The sequence below is a fragment of the Dermacentor andersoni genome, chromosome 2, assembly GCF_023375885.2.
Source record: "Dermacentor andersoni chromosome 2, qqDerAnde1_hic_scaffold, whole genome shotgun sequence".
In the NCBI taxonomy this organism is placed as follows: Eukaryota; Metazoa; Arthropoda; class Arachnida; order Ixodida; family Ixodidae; genus Dermacentor; species Dermacentor andersoni.
In genome coordinates this window covers 51,340,462-51,353,950 of record NC_092815.1, presented here as the reverse complement: position 1 = coordinate 51,353,950, position 13,489 = coordinate 51,340,462, and positions in this window count along the sequence as shown.

Below are 13,489 nucleotides of genomic sequence, written 5' to 3'. Positions count from 1 at the left end.
AAGTACAGGCCGTGCAAGATTTTGTTCATTACTTACACCTCCCAATAGAGAGGAAGTTGTGAAGCATTTATGTTTTTCACGTGCCCCATAACAGATTTAATTCGCCTCTAAACTGGACAGACTCTGTGGAATGGAGCAGAATCAATTATAGCAATACTATATAATGGCGAGCCCCGAACAAATACTCTAGCTAAAGGAATACCAGCTTCAGACAAAGAAATTTTATCCGATCAGCGATGCGTTACTAAGTCATACTAAAAACCTATCAATTACTTTACGCTGTAATCCTTCAACCATTGCAAGATCACTGATCTGTTTATTTGGTTTGAAGTTTATCGTCTCCATGTGTGGCGTGCAGGATGCCCGAATTCTACAGCGGGCCAGAGGACACACCATCTCTTCATACAACCTTTCCTAAAATACTGCCCCGCATTGTATCCTGGGGAGCTATAATGTAAAGATATTCCAAACTTTTCTATTCCAGTTCTCAGCCCTCCGCGATTGGTAAAAAGCTTTTCGGACCACCCCCACGTCGCCTCTCTCTGACGCGATGTCACGAAAACCGCCATAGACCCCATTTGATATGATGTGTACACACTCACTAGCATGATTGGATCGAGCATAAGAAAAATAGTTATTTCTGATTCGACGCCTTTTCGCAATTAGACCTGGTCTATTGGTCAAAAGCTTTAGGGCTGCACCCACTTCACCTTGCCTGTCACGAGACTTAACAAAACCGCGAAAATTCATTGCGTCAAAGTGACGTGAACGCGTTATAGGTTCATAACTACACCGAACAAAACTAATGCTTTTTCTAAATAGCTGCAGGTTGCCCCGTTCCGAACGGAATAAAAGATGGCCGCCACCGATCGCTCAGGCACAGGCTACTCGCACCTCTCTGAGAGCATCATGGGTTCATTTGCGTACAATAAAACTTTTTGCGTGACCGTGTAACGTTTTTCAGCACTGTCAGCACGTTTACGACCTTGTTCCGCCAGCTCTTTTTTGCTGAGGACCCGTTCCAGCAGCATTCCTAACCTTCCGTTGCATGCTGCCGCGATTTTCAACCAGCCACCGCAAGTTAAGGAAAAGCGGACCAATCGCAGACGCCGGCACCACCCTCTTCATCGGTTATCGATTTTCAGTGCACTGGCTAAGCCCCATTGAAACCCTCTCCACTTGAGCGTGCTCCCCGCCTCTTGACAGCCAATTAGATAAGACAAGCTGCTCAGTGTAGGCAATGGTATTCATTTTTAAAGCAAACAAAAGTGACCTCTTATAAATGAGGAGAGCGTTTGATTTGTCTTTTCAGACGACCTTACGGGTCACCACCCGACGCTTACGTTGGCGGTTACGTAAATTTGGCGCCAGTAGATTGGAATAAAAAGATACTGGAATACGTTTGCGTTATAGGGCCCCTGGCTCTACGCGAAACAAAAAAACGTACTAGCAATTATCCCCGCCATTCTGTAGGCATGTAGCGTGTCTATGAATGCTTGCCAATGTGACCAGAATATTAAGTCATGCATCGTGGTTCTGCGACGTCTTCTCTAGCCCTCTCGGTCGAAATAAATATTCCACATTCGATAGGGTTATTTATTATATGCTCACAACTGAGCAAAACGTCACAGTCAATTGCACAATATCATCAAAGTACAATGCACAATTAAACAACAACCACAAAATCTACGCTATTGCGTCGTATCCACGAAGACCCCACTGCCGCTCTGATGCCGCCGCGCGGTTTCCTTCGACGTCGCAGAGGCGGCACTATCGCTGATCGCGGCTTGGCTCGCCGGGTCTTCGTCGTTTTGGGTCACCGAGGCGACCAGCGAGGCTGATGCCGTTGGAGACACGGCACCTGTCGGCTTTGGCTCCTCGCATCGATGCCGCGGGTGCGTGTCGCTACCGTTGTGTTTCACGGGGTGCACGACATACTCGGCGCCGTTGGTGGCCGTCTCGGTGGTCTCTTGCTCCTTGCTGGTCGACAGCACGAGACGCAAGACGAGGAAGAACAGGACCTGGCCCATGAGCTTCCCCAAAGCAGCGATGAGTGCGCACAGGGCCAAGTAGCCCAAGCTACGCTGCGGGGGCTCTGGGGGCGGCGCGTACGCCACCGCGTGCATCGGCGCCATTTCCAATTTCCAGGAGACCGGTGTACAGGTGCAACGGGCCGGCGTCTGGATCTTGCAGCGGGGGACCCGGCACCGCAGCTGGCACCCCGGTCGATGCCGACGCCCGTGGTGCCCCAGTCGCCATAGGCTGCTGGGACCGGCGGTGGCGGGACCCCTGCCAAATTCGGCCACCGGCAAGTTCCATACGGCTTGGATGTCTTCCTCCTGTACAGGAGCCAAGGCGTTCTTCGGAGCCGAAAGCATCATCGCCCGTCTCGTTCTGCTGCGTCGTTCTTTCTTCACGCGCACGACACGCGGCGTGAGCGTGTGGCACGAGCGAGTAGAATTGTCATCGTCTTCCTGGCTTGTTCTCGCTTGAACGAGCACTTGCCGTCCCGTTTAAGACAAACGAAGAGCTTGGCCATCAACCTAAGGTCAGGTATGATGGGCTGCTACGCAAGCATGAGGGCACCGAAGAGTGAGGACATATGTAGACAAAAAAAGAGAGGGGGGGGGGAGGCGAGCAGGTTCCAACCTGTGTTTGCTTCATTACTGCTAATATTTTTACTCGGGGGCGAAATATGAAGGCGAAAATAAGGTGTATACTGCATTAACTTCCAACTAATATTTTATTCCGAAACAAGAGCAAATATGTAAAAGGATAGATAAAAAAACGCCTAGAAAATAATCCGGCTGATCCCACGCCTTGTGGGAATCGATGTTATGCGAAGGAGTGTGTGGGGAGCCTACAAAGTTAATGAAACGACCATGAGAGCACCAAGACGTAGGCGGCTGTTTCATGACCTACATGACACGCATGCCATGACATCATTGGCATGATCTATCATTTATGTTCGTTATACACTCTTGTCATACCATGCCAATTTTGGTACATACCAAGACGTAAGCGCCTGTTTCATGTAACTACATGACACGCATGTTATGACATTCATGTCATTACCTCTCGTTTATGTTCATTATACACTCTTCTCATACTATGCCAATTTTTGTATATACCAAGACGCAGGCGGCTGTTTCAAGACCTACATAATACGCATGTCATGACCTATCACTTATGTTCGTCATACCCTATTGACATACTATACCAATTTTGCTATATACGAGGTTAAAAAGACTACCATGAAAGCACCAACACGTAGGCGGCTGTATCATGACGTACACAACAAACATGTCATTATATTCATGTCATGACCGATCATTTAGGTTCGTCATACACTCTTGTCACACTATGCGAATTTGGGTACCTACCAAGTTAAGGAAACGACCATGAGAGCACCAAGAACTAGGCGTCGAGATAGGTGCTGGGAAAGTGGCAAATGTTGGCCAAGAAATGCTTCGCATTTAAAACGACACCAATTTGTTGTTATGTCGTGTCCCTCCGGCTCTTTACCTCAAGTGGTTGCGAAGTACTTCTGAGGTGTTGCTCTCGCATGAGCCACCTAAACAAATTATTTCAATGGCTTCCAAGAATTTTGTAGGAAACTCATTATGCTGTCTTAGCAAAATTCTTCGACGATTGAAATCTCGAAACCGCACAGTAGCCAGTTCGCACTGCCGACGCTGCTGCTAGTTTTCAATCGCAAAAAAAATATATTTCTACAGGAAGTTATACTAAGCTAAGCAGTAGTAGAACCGAAAGTTGTGCGATTTGGTAAGGATTCATTTTCCTGTCGAAATCAGCGCGCCCGATTGACGCGAGCTCAAAATGATGGAACACGTGAAGAGAATAGCTGTGGTCAGTGAATCCAGCGAAGTATGCCGCTCGGGCATGTCATGAGTTATCATGAACTCACTGGTTCTTTCCATCAAATAACACGGTGCAAATCCAAGGCACATGTCCTAATATATGTGACGCGAAGCTGTAGTTAAGCGGTTAATTAAATGATTTAGAACTAACGACGATGCATGCGATTTTGTTTATTCCTACAAAGTGTAATCACATGGAATGTTTGTTTATCCACTACAAAAAATAAAAATTTTTTGTCAAGAAATTTTTAGGTTTGTGCACCACATCCCTTCCAAGACATGCCGAATCACAATATGCAGATCACGCGGACGCACAGTGTGAGACACCTACGCAGCCATGTCGCGGTAACGTACGCGATGTATGATGCTTGTCGAGGTAAGATTGGTGATGACTGTTGTGCAGGCACGGAAATTAACGACACTTATGATGCTGTATTTAGGGATTCTTTACCTCGTGCCTCAAGTGGGACGCACCCATTCTGGAAGATTGTCCAAGAAGACGCCCACCCCCAGCGGAGCCTACCGAATGGCTAAATCAAAGGAAATAAAGTCAAAGAATACGCGAAATGTAATTCACCGTTCTAATAACATGTCGGTTTGCCTAAGAGATATGTGTGAGTTGACATCATATGTTCAGGTTTTATGTAAGAGTCATAGTGTGACCTATCCACACTGGAGCATTTGCCGAGAACGGGCGCACACACAGTGGCTCGTAGTCAGTGTGTAAATCAAAGAGAATAAAGTAAATGAAAGTTTCCGTTAAATGCAATTCACCATTCCATTAACAGACCGAGGTGCGTTAGAGTTGCTTGTGAGACGACATTAGATGCTTGGGTTTTATGCAGGAAGTTAACTTCTGTTACGCAGAATATATAGAGATGCGCACACTTGTTCAGAATGCAAGGGTTATATCAGCCCATTGGGTCGTTCTTTCATTTGGCGCAAATATAGCTTTTGTTCATATATCCACGAATATTTACGCCGAGATAGCGACTAACCCGACAGCACCCAGGCAGCCAAGTCAAAGCTGCGAAAGTGGGCATAGTGTTATGTACTTCCTGCCATTTACACTACATAGTGTAAATGGCAGGAAGTACATAACAATACCTGAATGCTTTTTTCTTCTAGTTATTCTTTGTCGTTACGTTTTATGTATGTGCTCGCTTCGGAATAAATCGTTCATTGTCACTTCATTGTGCGTCTTCTCTTCACCCTTGCCTTGTCCTGCTTGGCTCTAGCTGTTCGAAGCTGAATCAGTCCTTCTGAGGAGCAAACCTTCTGAAGGGGGTATGTTCCAGTGCCTTTCAGGGCAATTTTTTAATTTAGAATGGGGATGCCTTTGTTGCATATTCCTGAGCGTTCACCTCCTATTGGCCGCTATCTAACGTATAACTCGTGTGGTTCAAGATCGTGTACATTTATTTCCACCTACGCGAATTCGTTATTAAATTCATGTCAAAAGCCTATCAATTTAACCTGTGATCCTTCAAGCATTGCACGATCATTGTTCTATATATATAGTTTCAATTTTATCGTCTCCACGTGTGGCGTACAGGAGGCCCAAATTCTGCAGCGGGCCAAAGGCCACACATTTCTGCATACAGCCTTTGTTAAAATACTGTTATATACTGCATTCTCGTTCTATCCGAAAAGAACGCACTAGAAATTACCCCGCCATGCTTTAGGATTATAGCGTCTATAAATTTGAATGCTTGTCAATATGTCCAGAATATTAAGTCATGCATGGCGGTTCTACGACGTCTGTTATACCGCTAACGACCGAAGGAAATATTGCGCATTCGATAAAATTAATCTTTATATGATCACGTTTGAGAAAAACGGCACTGACAGTGACAAAATATCATCAAAATACAAAGTACAGATAAACAACAGTTAAAAAATCTACGCTATTGCGTCGTATCCACGAAGACCCCACTGCCGCTCTGATGCCGCCGCGCGGTTTCCTTCGACGTCGCAGCGGCGGCACTATCGCTGATCGCGGCTTGGCTCGCCGGGTCTTCGTCGTCTTGGGTCTCCGAGGTGGCCAGTGAGGCTGATGTCGTTGGAGACACGATACCTGTCGACTTCAGTTCCTCGCGTCGATGCCGCGGGTGCGTGTCGCTACCGTTGTGCTTCACGGTGTGCACGACATACACGGCGCCGTTGGTGGCCGTCTCGGTGGTCTCTTGCTCCTCGCTGGTCGACAGCGCGAGACACAAGACGAGGAAGAATCGGACCAGGCCCATGAGCATCCCCAAAGCAGCGATGACTGCGCACAAGGCCAAGTAGCCCAAGCTGCGCTGCGGGGGCTCTGGGAGCGGCGCATACGCCACCGCCTGTATGGGCGCCATCTCTAGGAAACCAGTGTACAGGTGCAACGGGCCGGCGTCTGTACTTGCAGCGGGGGACCCGGCACCGCAGCTGGCACTCCGGTTGACCCCGACGCCCGTGGTGCCCCAGCCGCCATAGGCTGCTGAGGCGCGGCGGTGGCGGGACCCCTGCTAAAATTCTGCCACTGGCAAGTTCCATGCGGCTTGGATGTCTTCTTCCTGTATAGGGGCCGCGGCGTTCTTAGGAGCATATAGTGGGAGCCGCCAGTCTCGTTCTGCTGCGTCGTTCTTTTTTTCACGCGCACAACATGCATGCGACGTGGGCGTGTGGCACGAGCAAGTAGAATTCTCATCGTCTTCATGGCTTGTTCTCGTTTGAACGAGCGCTTGCGGTCCCGTTTGAAGTCAAAAGAGGAGCTTCGCCGTCACCGTAAAGTCAGGTCTGGCGGGCTGCTACTACGCAAGTATGAGGGTACTGAGGGCTGAGCACATATGTAGAAAAAAAAAAGTGGGGGCGAGCAGGTTGTAACCTGTGTTCTCTTCATTACTGCTAATATTTTTATTCGAGGGCGAAATACGAGGGCGAAAATAAGGTGCATACTGGACTAACTTCCAACTATTATTTTATTCCGAAACAAGAGCACATATCTAAATGGATAGATAAAAAAACGCCTAGAAAAAACGAGACCAATTTGTTATTACGTCGTGTCCCTCCGGCCCTTCACCTCAAGTGGCTGCGAAGTACTTCTGAGGTGTTGCCCTCTCACATCTGCAACCTAAACAAATTGTTTCAATGGATTCCAACAATTTCAGAGTAAACTCATTATGCTGCCTAGTAAAATCCATGGGCACTTAAATTGCCGCAGCCTGTTCGCACTGCAAACACTGCTGCTATAGATTTCAATCGCAGAAAGATATCATTCTATATGAAGTTAGACTAAGTTAGCTAACCAGTGGAAACGAAAGTTAGGCTATTTGGTTAGGATTCATTTTCTTGTCGAACTAAGCATGCAAAATTACCGAGAGCTCAAAATGAGGGAACACGTGAACAGAATCGCGGCTGTCAGCAGTGGCGCAGTAAGGGGGTGGGCCGGAGGGGTTGTGCCCCCCTCCCCCCTCCCCAGGTGCCAGGTAGGGTGTGTCATATATGTCTGAAGACCCCCCTCTTTCCGCCGGCTTTATTGGGCGTAAATGGTAAAGAACTCTCCGATAACCAGCAGCCCAAGCTCATGTACCCGATGTACCAGAAGTTTAGTGCCGCAGAATTGTCCACTGCAGCTTTATCAACGTCCTGCATAATAAGTGCACGAATGTGCGGGTTAAAAAATTTAATTCGTTAAGTGGTCGCTAAACTACTCGCCTTATCGGAACGTTTCATGTGCGGTGCTCTCGTGCGGTGCGCTCATGCCCCACCATAGTTTGTGTGTCGTCAGTATGTATACAGTGTTCCAGTTATAAGTTTTGTATCGTCTGTATTAGTTTTGCATCAGTTTCGCGTTGTTGAAAAAAACCACTGTTTCTCAGTCATAGCTAACCGTCTCTTTGTCATTTAGTTGTTGCCACGGTGGCGTCCCACAGGGCGGGGTATTGAGCCCTATTCTCTTTAACCTAACTATGCTAGGCCTTGCTGAAATATTAACCAAGGCAATTCACCTATCAATGTAAGCTGATGATATTTGTCTTTGATTTTCTGCGGTGACTCGTCTTGAAGTGCGTGTAATAATTCAGCGGGCAATCACCTGAACTTGGTCGTATCTCCGCAAATAAAGCCTTAGTGTGTCCACCGAAAAATGCGCGTTAATCGCATTTACGCGCAAACCCATGGCATCGTAGCCTGCTTTTCTAAACAGCCAGGATATCAAATCCCAGAAGACTCGTCGTTTCTTAGGTGTGATGATTGACAGGGACCTATTATGGAGCCCCCACTGCATCTACATGAAGCAGAGACTAATTTAGATTGTACATATAATCAGGTTCCTGTGCGGAAAAACCTGGCGCACGTCGGTACGGTCCACGCGGCAGATGTACAGAGCAGTGTTTCTGGGTTTTTTGCGGTACAGCATGCCGGTTTTGGCGAGCCCATGTAAAACAAACTTTCGTACCCTCGAAAGTTTGCAAGGCCAGCCTCTACGGACATGTCTTGCACTAGCACCATTCGCCTCGACTCACGCAACAATCGTGATTGCGAAAGCCCACTTGGCTCCAACATATTTAACGATTGACAATCTCAGAGCACACATTCGACATCTGTGTCGCGTACCCAGTCACTATATTGCCGCTTTGCCGGCATAAAGACCACAAGCCACATTTTCCAAAGTTGTCACACATCAAATCTACCTTCCGTACGGCTTTATACCAGCAGCAATACCACTGTTACCCCTTTGGTGCCTATGACAGCCACAACTGCGCCTCAGGATTCCGGGCATCATAAAAAAGACCCGTCAATCAACAGTGGCGCTACGTCAGCTCACACTGTCATTACTGAACAAGGCATATGAACAAAGAACGCACACTTACACCGATGGATCTGTCTCAGCCCCCAGCTCCACAGGCGCTGTTATCATCCCGGCCTTACAAGTTACAATTACTTTCAATATGTCCCATATAACGACCTCCACGGCAACAGAACTTGCCGATCTACGTGCCGCTGTTAATTACATCGCACAAGACAAACCTCGAAAGTGGGTCGTTTTTGTGACTCCAAGGCACTGACTCATCCAGAGTCTGCAGTCATCCTTACGACGCAAGACCCACTAACAACTGGCGTTTGAGACCAGAGAGGTTCCCCGTAAAGCCCTCATAAACGGATATGACATCATCTTTCAATTGATTCCGGGGAACTGCGGCATCGTCGGAAATGACCTTGCTGATAATGCCATCCCGTTATTCTATAAAGAAACCCTGACACTTCCTATACCCCTATGAAGGACAGACGCTGCGAGGGGTCGTTTATTTGCGCAAAGAAAGACTGAATTTTTGTGTCACACCCCAACTTTTTCCAACTGCTGTTTCCACCGGCTGGATCCTATATTGAAGCTGCAGATTCCATCGAACTTATCCATGATGCAACTTTACTGTGCCACCTCTGGTTAGGGGTATCTTTTACTAAAGCCTATTTATTCCTTATTGGAATGACCGACACACCGATTTGTGACTCGTACAAATGTGAACAGACGATAGCCGAGGCTCAGGAACGGGCCCAACTAACTCGGCTGTCCACCACGCCGGCCGGCAGCCGTATCCTCGAGGAGATCGGACTCGCACTTGCCAAGGACTTGGCAGAAAACACCCAAATCCGCAGAGAAATAGGGGAGATGATCGTGGTCGCCCCTTTGCCCCGCAACGTTCATCCCGTTCACAACGCAGGTCGTCGCAAGACAAGAGCATTGAATATACTGAAGCAAATAAACAAGGACAAGATCGAAGCAAGCTTCGTGGACGCAGCTGCATACCGAGACGGCAAGGCTTTTGCGGTTTCCGTCGTGGACACGCTGGGCAAAGTCATCAACTGTGCTTCCGTCCGGACGACGAACCCAGAGGTGGCCGAGCAAGTGGCCATTGCACTCGCCATGCAAGACGATCGGACAGAAAGGGTGTATAGCGATTCTAAAGTGGCCGTCAGTGCATTCCAGAAAAGCTGGGTAGCCCGGCAGGCAATTCGAATTCTGAAAGGCGCCAAACACGGCGACACCTCCATGCACTCGATCCTTTGGTTCCCTGCACACGTCGGGGCGATTGAGGGGGTTCCCCTGAACCTCAACGAGTCTGCCCACGAGGCTGCGCGTGGCTTTACCGACCGCACTGCCCTCGGATCGGGCGACTCTTTCCCCGGACACAAAGACGCTCCTCTCACACACAATGAACTTACTAAATTCTTTTACTTATAAAGAAGGGTTCTCCCGCCGCCTCACTCCAAGCTAAGCAGGCCGCAGGCTGTCACACTCATACTCCTGCAAACGAACTCCTACCCAAATCTGGCGTCCCTTAACAGCATATATCCCGAGATTTATCCTAATTGTTCTTGCGTGGCCTGTGGTGAGGTTGCTACTTTGCCTCATATGCTCTGGGAGTGCGGATTGCTGGACCCGAAGTTCACCAAGGAAGTGGGACGCGCTCCTGTGAAGTCCCGTCTTTGAGGACCAAATCCAGCCGTCCAGCGCGCCCGCGATCGGGCCGGCAGACTAGATCTGTCAGTCTCGTCGTGAGATTAGCCAGGTGCGCGTTTTATCGCGTTTTGCTGGACCAAATAAATGTTTATTCACTCACTCACTCACTCGAGCACGTGTTGCGTTTTTGTAATCTGCGAGATCGAACGCAACGTTATTCGGAGGTGTTAAACGGATTAGATAGCAGACCATTTTCGGAGACTAAGATTCTCGGACTATGGCCCCACGCGTCGCAGGCTTACAAAGCGACAGGGGCACTGCTATGTTTCATGAAATTGGCTGGCCTCAGTGACCGATTATAGGCGTGAAGTTATGGACAACCGCATGTATTCACATTGATAGTACTTTCTTCCCTCCCTGTCCTTTCTTTTCTTCTCTTAAACCCCTTCCCTGTGCAGGGTTGCTAACCGGACGTGCGTCTGGTTGACCTTCCTACCTTTCCTTCCTTGTTTTCTTCTCCTCCTCTTCCTCCTCCTCCTGTTGTTGTTGTTGTTGTTGTTGTGTGACTTCGTGTCACAAACACAGTGTCCTGTTTCAGCTGCGCGGAATTTTACAAAAGGGTGAATTTTGTGAGGCTATCTCGCGATATTCTATCAGGTTATGTGTCTTTGTGACCAGGACTCGGTATCGTGCAAAATATGGTCGATAATTAATAAGGATACCATAAATAACTGCTTAATTATCAATTATAGAGGAAGCATTGCAATTCGGGAATTGAGGACCCAAATTTATGTTATTAACTAAACTGTGCATGCCATGCGGAGACTGCGATCGAAGTTGCATCGGTGACACAGGTAATTTCCAGCAAAGACTGAAGCAGCACATGTACGACGTAAAAAATAAGAACGCATCTTCGAATGCTCTCGCCGAACACGCAGAAGCGAGTCGCCATGAAACAAGCTGGGACAACGCAAAGATAATGGAAAAAGAAAAGGACTGGAGTTCTCGGCTTTTCCTTGAGTCCCTGACAATCTGGACGACGGAGCACACACTTAATCGCAACCACGGCAACTTTCTATACGAGCAGCACGTTGCCTATGTCACATCTTAAAGCCTACATAAACGGACCATTTCCGCCTTCAACTTCATTGTGAACAAAGCTCCCGTGCGAGAGCCGAAATGTCTTTCCTTTTATAAACTTTCGTGGTTGGTATCCGCTTTTAACTGTTTTCAAAAACTTCTCTAAACAAGATCGTCTTGGGTGCTAGAGCCTGCGGTACTGCGGAACGGCGGGCGGCCCGGTATGGCAGTACCAAAAGAAATATGAAATGGTACACCAGTGACGTCGATATCTCTACCCTCTTCATTATGAGTGCAGACCAACAGTAGCACAAGCTTTCGCTGGCACGGGCTTCATCGCGGAGCGCGCTCTGTTCCGTTTCCAATCTTGTGGTAGTACCACAGCTCGGATGACCACGCTTGCCAATAGCAGCTTGGCCTGCTTGGCTCTAGGTATTAAAGCAGAATCAATCCTGAGAAGCATACCTCCCGAATGGGGTACAATTGTTCAAGCGACTTTCTTTCAGTGTCTCTTTTTTTTTTCTTCTTTTTCTTTTTTTTAGAACGGGGCTGTCTTTGTTGAAGTTAACTGAGCGTTCGCCTCCTATTCTATTTGCCGCTATCTAACGTATACCTCGTGTGGTTCAAGATCGCGTACATTTATTTCCCCCTGCGCGAATTGGTTACTAAGTTCATGTTTAAAGCCTATCAATTATTCTAACTTGTAATCCTTCAGGCATTGTACGATCACTGTTCTATTTATCCGGTTTCTATTTTATCGTCCTCATATGTGGGGTATAGGGCAGCAGGCCAGAGGGCAGACTTTTCGTAATGGAACTTTTGCTAAAATACAGCTACGTACTGTATTCTGGTTCTATCCGAAAAAACGCACCTATATACTTTAATGCCTGGCAAGGTAGCCTGAATATTAAGTCATTCATCGCGGTTCTACGACGTCCGTTATACCGCTATCGGGTGAAGGAACTATTGCACATTCGATAAAGTTAATCTTTATATGATCACGTTTGAGAAAAACGTCACAGACAGTGACACAATATCATCAAAATACAATGTACAAAAAGACAACATTAACAATATCTACGCTATTGCGTCGTGACCACGAAGACCCCACTGGCGATCTGATGCAGCCGCGCGGTTTCCTTCGACGTCGCAGCAGCGACACTATCGTTGATCTTGGTTTCCCTCGTTCGCCGGGTCTTCGTCGTCGTGGGTCTCCGAGGTGACCAGTGAGGCTGATGCCGTTGGAGACACGGTACCTGTCGACTTCAGTTCCTCGCGTCGATGCCGCGGGTGCGTGTCGCTACCGTTGTGTTTCAAGGGGTGCACTACATACACGGCGCCGTTGGTGGCCGTCTCGGTGGTCACTTGCTCCTCGCCGGACGACAGTGCGAGACGCAAGACGAGGAAGAACAGGACCAGGCCCATGAGCATCCCCAAAGCAGCGATGAGTGCGCACAGGGCCAGGTAGCCCAAGCTGCACTGCGGGGGCTCTGGGGGCGGCGCGTACGCCACCGCCTGTATGGGCGCCATCTCCAGGAGACCGGTGTACAGGTGCAACGGGCCGGCGTCTGGATCTTGCAGCGGGGGACCTGGCACCGCACCTGGCACCCCGGTCGACGCCGACGCCCGTGGTGCCCCAGCCGCAGTGGGCTGCCGAGGCGCGCCGGCGGCGGGACCCCTGCCAAAATCTGCCACTGGCAAGTTCCATGCGGCTTGGATGTCTTCTTCCTGTACAGGGGCCGCGGCGTTCTTGGGAGCCGATAGTGCCATCGTCCGTCTCGTTCTGCTGCGTCGTTCTTTTTTGCACGCGCACGACACGTGACGTGAGCGTGTGGCACGAGCGAGTAGAATTGCCTTCGTCTTCGTGGCTAGTTCTCGCTTGAACGAGCACTTGCGGTCCCGTCTGAAGTCAAAAGAAGAGAGAAAGAGAGAAAGCAAGGACAGGAAAGGCAGGTAGGTCAACCAGAAGAGGACCTGGTTTGCTACCCTACACTGGGGGTTGTGGAAAGGGGAATGGAAAGAGGAAAAAGGGAGAGAGTAAGCAAAGAAAGAGGGAGCTGGGCCATCAACCTAAGGTCAGGTCTGGTGGGCT